Source organism: Dasypus novemcinctus, chromosome 5 (genome assembly GCF_030445035.2).
Source record: "Dasypus novemcinctus isolate mDasNov1 chromosome 5, mDasNov1.1.hap2, whole genome shotgun sequence".
NCBI classification, from domain to species: Eukaryota; Metazoa; Chordata; class Mammalia; order Cingulata; family Dasypodidae; genus Dasypus; species Dasypus novemcinctus.
In genome coordinates, this window is record NC_080677.1 from 109,433,592 (window position 1) to 109,451,028 (window position 17,437).

The 17,437-nt window shown below is 40.9% G+C and overlaps 1 pseudogene; it reads right to left on the bottom strand.

The window, feature by feature from the left end:
- Window positions 1–1,350: 1,350 nt before the first annotated feature.
- Window positions 1,351–2,362, bottom strand: LOC101425283 (RAF proto-oncogene serine/threonine-protein kinase pseudogene; annotated as a pseudogene).
- Window positions 2,363–17,437: the final 15,075 nt, after the last annotated feature.

Sequence of the window (17,437 nt, forward strand, 5' to 3'; positions counted from 1 at the left end):
TCCCCTTTTAGCTACCCTTACTGAAGATCTTCATTTCATTACACTGCTCCAAGCCACTCTCTCCTGTCTCTTCCTTTCAACCTGCAAAGCTCTCCTTAGCAATTCTTTTTGTTTTTTGTTTTTTGTTTTGAAACCTAACGTTAATTTATTTTATTAAAATAATATAGGGAAGTGGATGTGGCTTAAGCAGTTGGGCGCTTGCCTAACTGATGAGCTGATGCAATGGGCTGGCACAGTGAGCTGATGCAACAAGATGATGCAATAAAGATATGCAACGAGGAAACACAATAAGAAACACAACAAACAGGGAGAGGAGGTGGCTCAAGCAATTGGGTGCCTCCCTCCCATGTGGGAGGTCCCCGATTCAGTTCCCGGTGCCTCCTAAAAGAAGAGGAGCAGACGAGAAATGGACACAGAGAGCAGATAGTGAACAAAAACAATGATGGGAGGGGGAGAAATAAATAAATAATAATAAAAATAACATAATCGAGGACCTACAGGATAACTATTTTGTTAGGCACAATAAAAACAAAATTAAAACACAAATCATCAAGAAAACCTGTGTTCTTAGCTTCCTTGCAAATATAAGATTTGACTATGAAATAAGGCTGCCTCTGTGGTCCCACCCCATAGGGGCAGCTCCTGGAAGGCTAAATTCAGCCTGACGGAAGACTGCTCCCTCAGAGTCTGGGAGGGGCAGACCATTGCTTCATCTGAAAAAAAAAACAACACCCCAATGCACTGGAGACCTCAGGGGCTGTGCAAAAGAAGGAAGTATTCAAGGAGTTAAATTCCCTAGTACCAAAGCAGACTCCTTCCTGTTATTCATTATGTGCAAAACTCCCTGATTGGCATTCCACCACTGTCTTTGAAAAAGAGTCCTTCTTGTGATCCCATTCCTTATAGGAGCTTATTACCAAAATCCATATTTTCCCACGACATCAGGGCTGGATTTGCCTGCTATCTTTATTTCCCATTCCAAGTGCCCTTTTTTTTTTCCTTAAAAATACTCATTAAGCCAACAGCCAGGACCACAGGTGATATATTGCCATCTATATCCACTTGTATATCTGGAGAAAGCTTGGTTCATGAGCATGGGGAGGGAGCAGGACAAACCAGCATCATGAATGGCTTCCTTTTCCCAGGACCAGAAAGGGTAGAAAAAAGGCAACATGAAGACGTTATAGTCTAGGATGTCATTAGCAGCAGCTTCTCTGAAAATGAGCTCTCCGCCCCATAGAAAGGGAGCAGAAAAGTGGTGCCTGCTGACTTTCCCTCCCCACCCCACCCCACCTCCCACCCTACTCCCACCTCCCTCCCTGCTGGCCTGAGTGCGGGTGCAAAGTCCATCTAGGAGACTGGCAGCCTAGAGGATGTTTTCAACATGCAGGCACTGATGTTTTTAGTGTGGACTGCTAGATGAAGGGACAGCTCAGAAGCACTCCAGCTGATTTTCAGTAGACACTATTGGAACAGCTTGGTGGAAGGTAGAATCTGGGGGAAAAGAGACCTTTCTTCCTTAACTTTCTTCATCTCTTTGGGGCAGTTCTTGTATAGCTTATTAAGATTTGGGGAGGCATAACCTCAGCCCACCATGGAGATGATCTGATCCTTGTTGATGATGTGTAAATATGGAAGCTTTCCTGCCATCAGCTCATATAATACTATGCCATAGAAGTACACATTGGACTGGAAGCTGGATGGGTTATTGTCCTGAATTCAGATCATCTTTGGGGTCATCCAAAGGATGGAGCTGGTAGGTTGTTCAACCTGCTGAAAACCATTCCAGCATGACTTGTGGCCAGACCAAAAACTCCAATTTTCACTGTCAGGTCTTCAGGGAGAAATACATTATTGGATTTCATGTCTCTGTGAATGATGTTCTTTGCATGCAAATAGTCCATTCCTTTAGCTGCCTGCCAGGCAATGTCAATTAGCTGGAACATCTGATACTTGGTCTTCTGGACATGCAGGTATTTGTAGAGGCTGCTGCCCTCACACCACTGGGTCATGATCACCAGGTTGTCCTTTATCATATATCCCATGAAGAGCAGGATGTTCACATGCTGTGTATTGCACAGGACAGCCACCTCATTTCTGAAGGCCTGGAACTGTTCTGGTATTGGATCAACAACCTTTATGGCAACATCTCCATGCCACTTGCCCTTATAAACAATCCCAAATGAGAGTGATCCAATCCGGATGGAGAGCTTCACTTCACTGGCTTCTATTTCCCAGTAATAGCTTCAGTCTCTCTGTCCATGAGATCTGATTTTGTTTTTCTCCTGGATCCCAGATGCTTGTGTCCTCTTCTCTGTGCTGGCACAGGGGTTTGGGGCTGTAACCAGCCTGTTGAGCTCATATTGTTGGGGCTGTTGGACAGGGCTGTAGGTGAGGCTGATTAGCTCTAACTTGGAATTGCGTTCTCTATCATCCTGCTGTCCACAGATAGGGTGGTGCTGACCATGCGGACTTTAGCTGTGGACATCAACCTTTGTCTCTGGGAGAGTGAACCTTCAGAGGAGGGGCTGGAGGTATTGAAGGTGAAGGCGTGGGGTGTGGATTATCTGTGCTGGGAACTAATAGGCATTCAGGAAACAGACTCTCACATCCGAGATGGATTGTCAAAGACAGTAGTACTGGGACCCCACTATCACAAATAGTGGAATTTGGAAACAATAATAGCTGTCTGATATTACTTCAGTCCAAACACATAGTAGGTACTTTGGTGCTACAGTGCTCATGAATTTGTAGCCACAAGTCTGATATTGAAATCCATTTAGCAGAAACTTCTGACGTGTTAGAGAAGGCACGCTTCAGGACCGTCTTCTGAGCAAAGCTGTGTGTTGTGAGAGGAACATGTCCAGGAACTCTATTTGAAGTTCTTCTCCAATCAAAGAGACAGCATCAATATGCCAATCTAAATGTGCATTTCTTTTTTCACCTTAGTGTTCCTGGAGGAGTCTGAACACTGTACAGCACTCTGGTTGTAGACCCTTCACCTTGAGCACTTTCATAAGGCAGTCATGCAAGCTCATTCCTTTTCCCACATTGCTTGTTTGGCAAGAAAACTCGGATTGTTTTGCTTGTCTTAGAAGAGTCTGAGTTTGCCATCATCTGACATCCGGCGCTGATAGTCAAATTGTTGAACTATTGTAGGGGATGCAGCTAGAGCCAGCAAACACAGACTCTTTGAGTCCAAAACCATTGCTGATCATCTTCCACGCCCCTTGCAATGTGCTTCATCGATGCAGTTTAATTAAATATTAAACCTGAGGGAACCGGGCCGCCGCGGTGTGCAGTCTTCCGGCAGCGGGGTCTCTTCCGCTTCTCTTTCCCGCCTCTCTCCCTGCCGCGGCTGAGTGAGCCGGCGGCGGTCACTGGGGGCCTGGCACTGGGCAGACGCCGCATCGTCCCACTTACGCTCTGCTCCTCAGGACACACGCCCCAAAGCCGGGCCCAGCCCGCCCGCTGCTCGGCCGGAGAAGAGCGGCAGGGAAAGCCTTCCCGCCGCAGGGAAAGCCTTCCCGCCACAGGCTCTCTCTCGCCTTCTCCCGCCGTCCAACATGGCGACCCCAGCGCCCGGATGAAGAGGCTCCCGACAGCCTGGGCAAGCAGCCTTAGGGTTGGTGCGCCTTTTCCCCACCTGCGGCGCCACCAGTTTTACTCCTTAGTAATTCTTTTGATGACGAACTCCCTTAGGTTCTGTTTATCTGTGAATGTTTGAAATTCCCTCTCATTTTTGAAGGACAGTTTTGCCTGGCAAAGAATTTTGGACTGACAGTTTTCTTTTTCAGTGTTTAAATATGTCATACCACTGCCTTCTCCTTTCCAGGTTTTCTGATGAGAAATTGACAGTCTTACTGAGGATCCTTTGCGTGTAACAAATCGCTTTTCTTTTGCTGCTTTCAGAATTCTTTATCTTTGGCATTTGGCATTCTGATTACTATGTGTCACAGAGTAGGTCTATTATGATTTATTCTGTTTGGAGTATGTTGCTATTTTTGGACATGTATTTTTATGATTTTCAGAAGAGCTGGGAAATCTTCAGCCATTATTTCCTCAAATATTCTTTCTTCTCCTTTTCCCTTCTCTTCTCCTTCTCAGATTCCCATGATGCATATATTTGTACGTTTCATGCTATCACTCAAATCCTTGAGACACTGTTCAATTTTTTTTTCTGTTGTTTTTCTCTATCTATTCCAGTGACTTTTTTTTTAAAGATTTATTTTTTGTTTTATTTCTCACCACCCCCTCCCCCCGGTTGTCTGCTCTCTGTGTCCATTCGCTGTGTGTTCCTCTGTGACTGCTTCTATCCTTATCAGTGGCACCAGGAATCTGTGTTTCTTTTTGTTGCGTCATCTTGTTGTGTCAGCTCTCCATGTGTCCGGTGCCATTCTTTGGCAGGCTGCACTTTCTTTCATGCTGGGCGGCTCTCCTTACAGGGCGCACTCCTTGCACATGGGGCTCCCCTATGCAGGGGACACCACTGCGTGGCAGGGCACTCCTTGCACCCTGCACTGCACTGCACATGGGCCAGCTCCACACAGGTCAAGGAGGCCCGGGGTTTGAACCTTGGACCTCCCATGTGGTAGGCGGACGCCCTATCCATTGGGCCAAGTCTGCTTCCCCTCGATTATTCTTTATTCTGCCTTTTCAAATCTCCTGTTGTATGACTTTTGTGTATTTTTCATCTCTTCTATTGTGCCTTTCATCCCCATAATTTCTGTTTTGTTTCTTTGTATACTTTCAAATTCTTTATGCTCACACATTGTTGTTGTTTGTTTGGTTTGATTTGTTTGTTTTTGAGGTACCAGGGCCAGGGATTGAACCCAGGACCTCATATGTGGGAAGCTGGCACTTAACCACTGAGGTACATTGGTTCCCCAACAAATTGTCTTTTTAATATCCTTTAGCTCTATAACCATATTTTCCTTCAAGTCCTTGAATTGATTTAGGAGATTTGTTTGGACTTCTTTGATTAACTGTTCCAAATTCTGCATCTGAAGTTCTATTTTGTTCCCTTGACTGAGCCAATCTTTGTATTCTTAATATGGCTTGTAATTTTTTGCTGATGTCTGGGCATCTGATTATCTTGATGAGTTAACTCTGGAGGTCTGTATCTCCCTCTTGTCTAGGGTTTTATCGTTGTTTGGCTTTGTGTTAAGACTCTTCTTTAAACCTTGGTCCAACTTATTCTGGACCTTTAGAGTAGGTTGTGCTTATCTGTTCAGATTTTCTCAGCTCTTCTTCATCTGATACTTGCCCTGAATATACAGTACAATTTTTACGATTGCACTTTTTGTGCAATTGTTTCACCTCCCGGAAAAGCTTCCTTTCCTCTGTTCCTTGTCCAGGAATCTTGATCTGTATTTTTTTGTTTGTCCATTTGTTTTTGTGCAGATTTTTCTCCCCCAGTTCCTATGATTTGTTTAAATTCTCTCCCTCACTTACTGCCCCCTTTTTCTTACACTTTTCAGTTTGGGGCATGTCCTGTCATACAATAGTTTAGCCCCCCCTTCTTCTTTTTTTTTCTATAAGGCCTTTCTGCTTCTGGTTTCTTCCCCATTAGGATATTCCATGCCCAGGGAACAGATGGGATCAATCCAGAAAGGTGGGTCAATCTAGAAAAGTCCGTTTTGCATTTACATGGTCCAGCCAACACAAATTGGATTGAGTATGTGCACCTCTGCCAACAGTTCTTCCATGGTCTCTCTTTTTTTCCCTCTGGGGATCTTTTGTATTTGACGCTGTTCAGCAGCTTCTGTTCTACACTGATCTCTGCAGACTTCAGTCTCTGTGACTGGATATGTATGGGTTTCTAATTTGCTGCTGTGAATGGCGCTATAGTCTGCATCCACAGCAGGAGGGACTTGGGCCATGCTACCTCTGTGTGACTCCCAAGCTGCATAGGACTGAGTGATCATGAGGGTCCAGACTGGTGGATCCAGGACAGAAATTTCCTACCTGATTTTGGAGATTATTTTTCTTTTTCTTGGATTCACCTTTTATGAAGTCCCTCTCTAGTCTCTATTGCCACCCAGAATTCTAAGCAAGTGGATTTGTCCTTTTATTAGCTGATTCCAAGGGAAAATTTTCCAGGGGATTTTATTTTTTTTAAGATTTCAAAAAAATTTTCTCTACCTTCTCCCCCCACCCCACATTGTCTGCTCTCTATGTCCATTCACTGTGTGTTCTTCTCTGTCCACTTGCATTCTGTCAGCGGCGCTGGGAATCTGTGTCTCTTTTTGTTGTGTCATCTTGCTGCGTCAGCTTTCCGTGTGTGTGGCACCACCCCTGGGCAGGCTGTACTTTTTTCGTGCAGAGCGGCTCTCCTCGTGGGGTGCACTCCTTGTGCGTGGGGCTCCCCTACGTGGGGAACACCCCTGCATGGCACAGCACTCCTTGCTCATATCAGCACCACACATGGGACAGCTCACCACACAGGTCAGGAGACCCTGGGTTTGAACCCTGGACCTCCCCTGTGGTAGGCAGACACTCTATCAGTTGAGCAAAGTCTGCTTCCCTCCAGGGGATTTTTTGCATCACTATGTTTATGATGTTGCATCCATGAGTGGTTTGTTTTTTAGTCATCTAGTTTGTGTATCAGTGGGTCATTCCTGCATATTTCTTGACAATTTTACCTCCTAGCTTACTTTAACTCTTGCCTTTACTATGCTCATATACATATATGTGACCCTGGCCTCTCACTTCCAGATCTCCATTCACCAATGATCTTCTCCACTCCACATCAACCACTTAGTTCCATGAAGATAACTTCCACCTTGTCATTTATTAATAGGTGTAACCCCTTGTGGCAGTTTAAGGTTATTTTATGAGTCCCCAAAAGAGAAAGATTATGTTTGTAAACTAATCTGTTTACCTGGGTGTGCTACCCTTTGATTATATTAAATTCAGTTGAGAAGGCTTTGATTAGATTAGCTGTTAAGATTGATTTAGGGCTTTTGAGTCCACTAAGTCAGTGGGCATGACTCCGGTTGTGTCCCTGCCCCTTTGCTGGGTCTGATATAAATGGACACTCAGACACAGGAAGAGAGAGCTCTGTCATTTTTTATCCTTCCAAGTAACAGGAGAAGGCTCAACAACTGAGGCCTTGGGAAGAGATGAGCCATTTTGCCTGCTAGCTTACAGCTGAAATTAGGAAGAATGCAGAACAGCTGAGACTGATACTTGAGGCCCAGAAAGAAACAAGCCCTATGCCTGGAGAAAGAGGACTACAGGATCACTTAAGCATGAAGCCTCAAGAGTCTGGGCTCATGGAGTTCAAGAGGAAAGGGTGAGTCTGGAAGGGAAGGCAGAGACCAGCCTGAGATCAGCATCCATCTCACCTTAACACATGGCAACTGACTTTCGTGAGAAAGCACCTCTGATGGTGCCTTTACTTGGACTTTTTACAGTCTTGGAATTGTAAGCTTTTACCCCAAATAAACCCCCTTTATAAAAGCAAACAGATTTCTGGTATTTTGCATCGGCACTCCTTTGGCAGACTAGTACCTCCATAACCTCAATGTTGTGATTCAAACTCTCTGATCATTTTCTCCTATCTTTCTAGTTCACTCTCTAACCCCTATAAACTCTGGCATCTTCCAATAAATCTATATACCATATTTATTTACCAAAAATCACATTAGATAATGCAAAAAACAAGAATTGCGCCAAAGACAAAAAGTACATTAGGGTCATACCATTTCTTTTACCAGTAAACTGACTCCCACAAAACACACACATACTATTCCATATGTTTTATAATTTATTTTTCACTGTCCTTCCCAACCTTGATATTCTCACTCCCCTGTGTATCCAGGTTAAATTCCACACTCCACCATTATACCTTTATATACCATTATACTCCACCCATTCACATACCTTTAATTCCCTTGCCCCTCTCACTTCTCGACCAAACTGCAATGTTTCTCAACTCCTCTATCCAATCTGTTTCTAAACCCATGCAGCTAAATGAGCCTCACACACACACACAGAGACTGACTCTCACTCTAAATTCATGATCACTAGCCTCAGTTCAATTCTTTTTGCTGCCTGGCAATCACACATTTCCCTGGTTTAATATTCTCCCAGACTCTTCAATAACTATTTAACACCTTTTCCTCTCTCCTCAAATCTCTAATACCTCACACCCCATCCTCAAACTCATTTGACTACCTTACTTTCACTTCGCTGAGAAAATTTAATTAACCAAAAAAGAATGCCCACAGTCTCCCACCACACTTCTACTCACCTGCCAGTGTCTGTACCCACAAATGCCTTCCAACTCACAGTGGAAATATCCATGCTCCCATATAAAGTCAATCTCTCCACTTGTACACTAGACCCCACTGTCCTTGACTCCTCATGGATATCGTTCCTGCAATTCTCCTCCACATTTTTACTCCATCTCGAATCATTTTCATCAGCCAATAAACAAACTGTTTTCCTTGCCATCCTAAAAAAAAAGCAATCATTCCTTTGACCCTATTTTTTCCTGCCAACTTCTATCCCATTTCTTTGCTCCCATTTGCAGCAAAATGTCTCAAAATAATGGCCTACAGTTATGATCTCCTTTCCTCCCATTCTTTCTTAGATTTATGGCAATCAGGCATCTGCTCCTATCCTCCATGGCAACTGTTCTTACCAAGGTTGCCAGTGACCGTGGAGTGGCTATGGTCAATGGCCAGTTCCCCAGGCTTCATCCTACTTGACTTAGCATGAGCATCAGATAGAGTGGACAACTCCCTTTTTAGATACACTTTCTTTACTAGGCTTCTAGGATATCTTACTCTTGGCTTACCACTGGTCACTCCTTGGTCTCCTTGCTGCTTTCACGTCATATCCCTCAGCTCTTCATGTTGGAGTGCCCTACCTCAGTCTGTATTCTTTCTTCTCTCTCTGCATTCACTCTCTTGGTAATCTGATTGAGATTCATGACTTTTAATAATATCTGTAAATTGATAATGCTAAATGTTTGTCTCTAGCCCAGACCTCTCTTACAAACTTCAGACTAGTTTTTTTCCACTGCTAACATTCCACTGGGATGTCTAAGATGCATTTTGAACTCAGCACACTCAGACACCCAAAACTGAACTCTTGTTCTTTCCCAATGGACTTTCATAAAGGATTGAAGATGGGGAGTGAAAGATTGAGAGGAGGCAAAGGTGACTTAAAGGTTTTTGTCCTGAGCAGCCAGGAGGCTAGAGTTGCCATCAACTGAGATAAGGAAGGCTTCTTGTTGGCTCTTCTTTTAAAATATATCAGCATCTGACTATTGCTCTCATCTCCTCTACCATCACTTTGGTCCAAGCCACCATCATCTCCTACTAAATTAATAAAATTGTCTCCTGAAGACTTCCCCATTTAACCTGTCTAGCACAGCAACCAGAATGATCCTTTTAAACAAAAGGCATATCACATCGTGTTTTTGCTCGAAATCCTCAGTACCTCTCCATTTCACCAGAGAAAATGCCACAGTCATTATAATGACCTATAAGACCAATAAGGATTGACCACCACCCCCCCTTCCTTCTGACCTTAACTCAGACGCAGGCATATTGATTACCTTACAGGTTCTTGACTTATCACTCAGGCAAGGACAGTTCCTTCCACCTGGAAAACTTCCCCTATCCCCCACCCCCCATATATTGATGCTAATCTCCTCACCTCCCTCAAGTCTTTGCTCATATCCAGATCAACTTATTTAGTATCTCAACCTAACTCCCACTCCCACCCAGCACACCAATCCCATTTAGCCTGCTCTACTTTTTATTCACTCAATATCTTTTATTACTTATGTCATTAACTTACTTATTGTTTATTACCTGTATCCACACTGTTAGAATGAAAAATCATAAGGGCAGTGATCTTTGTTGTATTCACTGATGTGTTCCAAGTGTCTGTAGCAGTGCCTGACACACTGTAAGGGCACAATAAATATTCATTGAACTTTATGTCCCAGTCCATGAAAGCCTGATTCTTTAAGGTAAAAGCTATGGCTGCACACAGCCAAAGAAAGGAAAGCTTCTGGCACTGCCTCTGGGGCTGCTAGATATACTTCAGTTCAATTCATTGCTGACACCTACTGGAACCCATGGACCAAAATGCTATCCCTCCCTTGACTGGATGAGTGGACCTAGAACTCTTTGGGCGTTGGCAGGGTGACAAAATGTTGCTGCTAGCCTCTCTGTCATCACTTGTGCCATACCCTGCTCAGAGTAGTAGTAATAGCTGCCATACTTTCTCTTGGGATTTCTTTATTCTAGAGTTCTGTAGGAGACAAATTAAAGCTTCCTTTGATTATTTGTATCTGAGAACTCTGTTCTCTTCTAAGGACCCAATTACTTAGGGGACAAAACAAAATGTCCTCTTAGTTCCATCTTCAGAACTAAGAACTTAATCTTCAACCAGACTAAATGTAGTGTGAAATAGATAATATGTTTTGAAATATGTTAATATGATCTCTTCCCTTATTTTCTTCCATGTGACCATTCCCTTTTCAACTAGAGTCAATTGCCTCAGAATGCATCAAGATTATAAATGTAACTAATGACTCTAGATCATCTTTTACTCCAAAATAGGGCTTGAAGTCCATAATTAAACAATAGTTTTGAAAACTTTCTTGGGAAAACAAGAAAGTTCCAAATTCCAAAATCTCTTAAATATTAAGAGCAAAGCATACAGTCTGGACATAAAGTTTTACTGTAATTCATAGGTAGAGCAAACTTGGGATTTAATGGTGGGAAGTTGCCACCTACTAAGAGAGGAAGTGACATGCTCTTCCATTTTGGAGGGCCAAGGATTCAGAGTAGACTAACCGGGAACCTAGACCCCTGAGAAGGGACATGTCTGCCCTCCCCCTTCCCCCAATGCTTGGCCTTTGGCCTACACTCAGGAAGATGGACATAACAGCAGGAACTCCAGATAAATTAGAGTCTGGAACTTCTGGGCTGGTCCTCCATTTCCAGTTCGTGTTGGGCATGGTGCTGGAGCAGCATGTTGCCACTCCAGAGGTAATGCTGAAATGGCTAAGAGGTGTCTAGACAGATGGGCTTGTGTATGTACATGGTTCTCTATGGTCTTTGTGAAGTGTGGAGGGAATCCAAAATATTTTTTCATGCCCTGGTAAGAGGGTGCAAAAGTGCTGAGAGATCTCAAAGTCCAGAAAAGGTCTGAATTTGAGATAAGAAGTCTGCATTCAGCAGAGACCACACAATCATAGGCTATAGGAGGACCACAGACTTCAGCACTGAGTGCCAGATAGGCACCCAAAAGAAGCAGACAGAATCTGTTGGAGCTCTTTGGGCACTAGCCCTATATTCCCAGAGACCCCTAGAATAGCCACACAGCATGGAAAATGAGAAAAGCATACAGCCCTGAGACTGTTTTCCTTCTTGTCATGATGGAATAAGTTCCCTCATATTCAGAAACCATGGTGGGAAGGAGGTGGGGAGAGCCTTGGGGGGAGGCAGTCCTAGTGAGAAAACTTTGAATGTATCCCAAAGAGACTGAGTGGGAATACATATTTTTTGAGTGAGCATAGTTTAAACTGAAAGTGACTAAAGCTACATTTAATTAACAAATTCACATTTTTCTTCTGTCATTATCAGGAGTGGGGGAAATTGGACTCAGTTCCTGTCTGATTTATCCTGTGTGGACACCTCACCCTCCCACCCCTGTAATGAAGCTGAAGGAAATGAGAATATATCCCCGAATTTCTAATGAGAATGGGGGGATAAACCACCCTGTCCCAGTCCCAGAATAGGTCTAGAACTACTGAGCTGAAAAAAAGTCTCATGATGCCTTTAATATATGGGCAAAAGCATTCTCCCTTATTTTTGGTGCTCAATGTACTTTACTTTCAATCCATATAAATTAATCTTTGTGGTGGGTGGGGGAGTATATGGGGACCTCATATTTTTTTAATATAACATTTAAAAAAATAGAGAAAAAAATTAAAAATAATAACAATAATCTTTACATTACTAATATTATGTACTTGGAATTGTATTTTGACTCTGGTGTTAATCTTATCATCCCTGGTTCTCTTTTATTAACATTTGCCTGGTGTAGCATTTCCAACCCTACCATCTGGTTTTGTTTTTAACCAGGAGTATTTTGTTTCCTTCCTTTAAAATACTTTAAGTGTTTTTGCTAGTTTGTTTTTGTTTGTTTGTTTTTACTTATGACAGCAATAAATGAAGATATTCTCTTTTAAAAGAGTGAAAGCATTATATGTGAGGCTAAGGATCTCCCAGCCATCACTCTTGATCTTGGTTCTTTTTTTAAATTGCCAGTTACTAGCATTTGAATTTTTTTTTTTTTTTGGTCTTATCTCTTAAATTTTTGATTCTTTATATATTCTGGACATCAGTCCTATGCCTGTTAAATATTTTCTCTCAGAGTTGATATTTCATTTTGTTTACTTTTTAAATAACATATACTTCTTTATTTTTAAAGAAACTTAATTACATAAATGTTACACACACAAAAATATAGGATATTCCCATATGCCCCATTCCCTAGACCTCCCACATTTTCCCACATCAACAACATCCTTCATTACTGTGGGACATTTGCCACAATTGATGGAACTAGTAAAATTTTGTTTACTTTTTAAAAGATGTAAAACATTTAAAAAATTTTGATGCTGGCAAATCTGTCTCTTCCTTCTTTAAGATTCTATTTTTTAAATTTTTGTGTTCTAAAAAATAAGACCCTCCTTATCCAATGATGACAGAGATATTTTCCAGTATTTACTACTACTACCATTTATAAATTAAAAGCATGTAAGTCATCACCATGTAGAATTTACTTTTGTGAAAGGGTTGAGAGAGAATGTAACGTGTGTTTGTTGTTTTTTTCCTCATGAGGAGCCAACTGTTTCAATAGCATTTATTGGCAAGTCTGTCTTTTCCCTACTGATTTGCAATAACTGCTCTCTCATATGCCAAATTCTTATATATTCACAGAGATGTTTCTGATCTCTTTGTTTCAGTTTCTCTATTTATCTATTCCTGCACTATACACTATTTTAATTACTACAGCTTTTGGAATATTTTGATATCTGGTAAAGCAATTTTCTATTCCCTTCCCCCATGTTATTTGTCACATTTCCTTTAAAAAGTCCCATGAAGAATCCTTTTGGAGCTTTGATTAGAACTGCATTAAGTACACAGACGAATTTCAGGAAAGGACTGACCATATTTTCAATATCAAGTTTTCCCTTGCGTAGACACATTAACATCCAGTTAGCCAAATCTTCATTTATATCGTTCAGTAAAAGTTTTATGATTTCTCCATAAATGTGCTTTATATTATTTGTTGCTACTGTATATGAAATCTTTTAGTCTATCATATTTTCTGATTGATGATTGCTGGCACATAAGAAAGATACTGATTTTCTTTTTAAAATTAATGTAGTGAATTGCATTGATAGATCTCTATTATTGAATTATTCTTGCATTCCTAAGACAAATTTCCAATGATCATGATGATTCTTTTCATTCACTTCTGAATTAGAATTTTTCTAATATTTACTTGGGATTTTTGCAGTCATCCTTATAGATAAAAGTGGTATGTTTTTTTCTTGTCTTTTAATTGTTTTATTTTGGCATCAGGACTATCTGAAGTATATGAAACAAATTGGATAATATTCTTTTTCTATGCTTGGGGACAATTCATTAGACATGGAAAGTATCTGTTTCTTAAAGATTTGGGAGGTCTTGTGTATACAACTACCTAAATGTAGTGCCATTTTTTTTTTTTTTTTTTTTGGCTGGATCTTTGACTACCATTTCACTTTTGGATTTTCTTATGGGACATTTGTGGGAGTTTTGTTTTATTTTGTTTTGTTTTGTGTGGGTGTATGAGTGTTTTGAGATACCAGGCCAGGAATTGAGCCCAGAATCTCATATGTAGGAAGCCTGTGCTCAACCACTGAGCCACGTCAGCTACCCTGAGTTGATTTTTTCGCTTGTTTCCTTGTTGTTATGTTGTTGTTGTTGTATTTTAGGAGGTACCAGGGATCTAACCCAGGACCTCCCATTTGGCAGCAGGCACCAACTGATTGAGCCACATCTACATCCCATCGGACTATTTTGAAATTTTATATTTTCCTAGAAAATTATCCATATAATTTTTCAACCCTGTTTATATAAAGTTTTTTGCATTATTCTCTTAAAACTTAAAAAATCTGCTCATGTGTTATTATGGCTTTATGCCCTCTTTTATTCCTGATAATGTTTGTGTGTTTTTGTGTGCCTTCTTTTTCCTTAATCATACTTGTCAAAGAAACCTATTTTTATTAATCTTATTGAAAGTGTTTTGCTCTCAACTCTCCCCATTTTTCCTTTTGTTTCACTAATTTCTCCTTTTATCTATGGCAGTGTTTTTCAACCTTTTTTTTCATTATCACTCCCCTCCTCCCCATGAAATTAAGTTACCACACATATACTGCATACCTGTTTATGTTGTGAGGTCCTTTGGAGGACCACAAATTTTGTAATATCAAAGATATTTTTCACTGCCCAAGAACCAAATTTTACTCCTTTAGGGGCAAAGTCTTTCCCATAGTGAATGCCTTGTCTGAGATAGTGTCTCTTTTTACTTTTTTTGAGTTCACTTATTTTTCTTTACCTCTTGAGTAAAGCTAGTTCATTTACTTTCAATCTTTCTTTTATATAAAAAAAACTATATCCTTCACCCCCTTCCCCAGTACCATTTACTTGCAGCACATGTTTTCTATGTAGTTTTTTGTTTTCATTCAGTTCTAAATTTTTGTAATTGTCCTTGAAATTTGAGTTATGCAGAGGTTTGCTTTTAAATTTCCCAATGTAGACTTGCAGTTATATTTTTGTTGTATTTTTACATGATTACCATCCTGCAATTTGTTGAGACTTTCTATCTTACCATATGGTCAACAGAAAGCTTGCAATCTTTCAACATTAAGTTTGAAGTTTACTGCAGGTTTTTGGTGGATAACCTTAATCAATTTAAGAAATTTTATTACTAGTTTGCAAAGGTGTTTTAAAATTTAATCACAAGTTGATGTTGAGTTTTTAAACAAAAGCTTATTTTGGAACCTATTGAGATGATCATGCTTTATCTCCCTACTTATATTAATTAAATAATTTGTTAGTGTCTCATCTTCCTTATGCTAGCCCTTACAGACCTAACTCTGTACCTAAGCCTTATTTGTATTTCCCACTTACAACAATATTGCTGATACTCAGCAAAAAATATTGAAAGTACTGTCTACATTTTCTGTAACCATCTAGTATACCAATCTCAGTGTTAAATGGATAACTTCTTATTGCTCTTACATTTTCTTTCTGAAGATTCAGGTAGGTACCTCTCAATATTTTCTTGAATCTGAGATCCCTAGTGGTGGTAGGCAGTCCTGTTTTCTAAGAGCTTGCTTCCCATCTTCTGTTAGATCTCTTTAGTTCCCATTCACCTCTTTTGACCAAGTAATGACTTTCATCATCTCATCTTTTAAGATAAGTAAGCGCCTGGTCCTTCTTATTTTCCCTTTTGTTTCAATTCTGTCCCCTAAGTACACAACCATTCCACTGAAGAACTCTTTCTTTTCCTCTAGTTTAATCAGCATTTCTTTTTTCATTCTTTTTTCACCCTCCCACTGCTTCCATGTTTACTTCAAGATCTATTTTTTTTTTATAAATGAATATGTTTCTTATTTCCTGATTAGATGATTCCTAGGGAAAGAAGACTCCAGGCACAATCCTTTTTAATATCCTTCCTACCCTTAGGAATTAAAATTGCATTGTTTCTCTCTATCTCAAACTCCTATATAACAGATACTTCCGTCCTTCTAGATGATGAAAGGAAGGGAGGGAGGGAGGGAGGGAGGAAGGAAGGAAGGGAGGAAAAGAAGGAAAGAAATCCACCATTCCTCTATGGTTGAACACACAATCTGGATCCCTGAAATTCTACTATCAGAACTTATATAGTCAACAAATATAGCACCAGCTGGAGCAGGTGATTGATACCCCAGGTGAACTGAAGAACTTGACCCCTCCCATTCATCCATCCCTGGCCCTATAGAAGAATAAAAATAAAATCAAGGTAAAGGGGAACCTAGTCGAATGAATCTGATCTAATACCACCTACTAACCTCCAGCACAAGTAAGGCTAGCATTTCCAAAACATGTGTTCTGAAATACATGTGAAATTTATGCCAGCTTAAGGTCCTCTCCTGCAATTCTGAGTGAGAATCAAGGCAGCACAAATCATTCCATTTGATAGCGCCTTTGCCTTCGGTAACAAGCCTGTCTCAGTTGTATCTACATGAATCAAGATAGTCAGAGTGGCCTGTTCAGCCTATTTTTGTTAAGGCCTATGCCTGGTGCCTCTAAAAAGTAGTGTCTTGCCTGTGGTCACTAGCTACCATAAGCTGCTATGACTTGAAAAGACCAATAACTGAAAAGCCTAAGATTGCTTAAGTCCTGTGTTCTGGCACACCACAGGCTCTAATCTCTACACATATTATATTAGTTTCCTAATGCCAGTCAGGGTGCCTAAATTTACATGTGTTTGGGTTTAAGAGCAAAAATTATTTCTGTCTTTTTCCATGTAAGTTCTCAGTCAATAGAGAAATAGATGTGGGAGTCAGACAAATAAGAATAAAAATATCAGCTTTTTTTTTGCTGATGAATCTGTATCTATGGCCAAAATTGGGCTTTCTACTATGATCCCTCCACTGTCTCTCCCACTGCTCCAATTCTTGGCCTTGGAATGATCCACCTAAAGGAAAATACACAAAGGGAGACTTACCTGGACAGCTGCAAGAGGCAAGGCTCACCAAAAGTTGGGACACCAAGAGATGCCCTTACCTGCCTCTGGAAGGCAGGCCTGGGTCTCAAAAGGTGTGCTTACCATGTGAAAGCAGGAGTTGATTCAAGTGCAAACACATTGCAGGCAGGGAGGTGCAAAAGAGAAAAGAGAATTTAGGGCATGTGTGTACAATTACTCCTTTCCCTATATCTCCAAAAGAGAATACAATCTTCTTCCTTTGGAGAAAAGTGAATAAGAGGTAGTAGACAGGGGACAAAGAGTAATATTCAAATATGCTTCCCTGTTGGAGCAGAGTAGAGAAATAAGGACAGATGACAGATTCTCCCCTTTCCTCCAAAGGTGGGATCAAGGTCAGTACTCTTCATCCCCTCCCAGGAGGGGCAGATGGATCTAACTCCCAGACCCATGATCTGATCTGGAAAACATTCTCAAACTCCAACCCAGATTTCAGGAAGCTGCTTCGAAGACATTTCACTAATAACTGCTCTTTAAGAGCTGTCTGGCTGCAGAAATGAAAAGGATAATACCCAGAGTAAGGAAGACCAGCCTACAAATCTTGCCTTCAATATTTGGCTATTCTGTTACCCTGGTGTCCCCCTCCCCACCACCCCAAGAT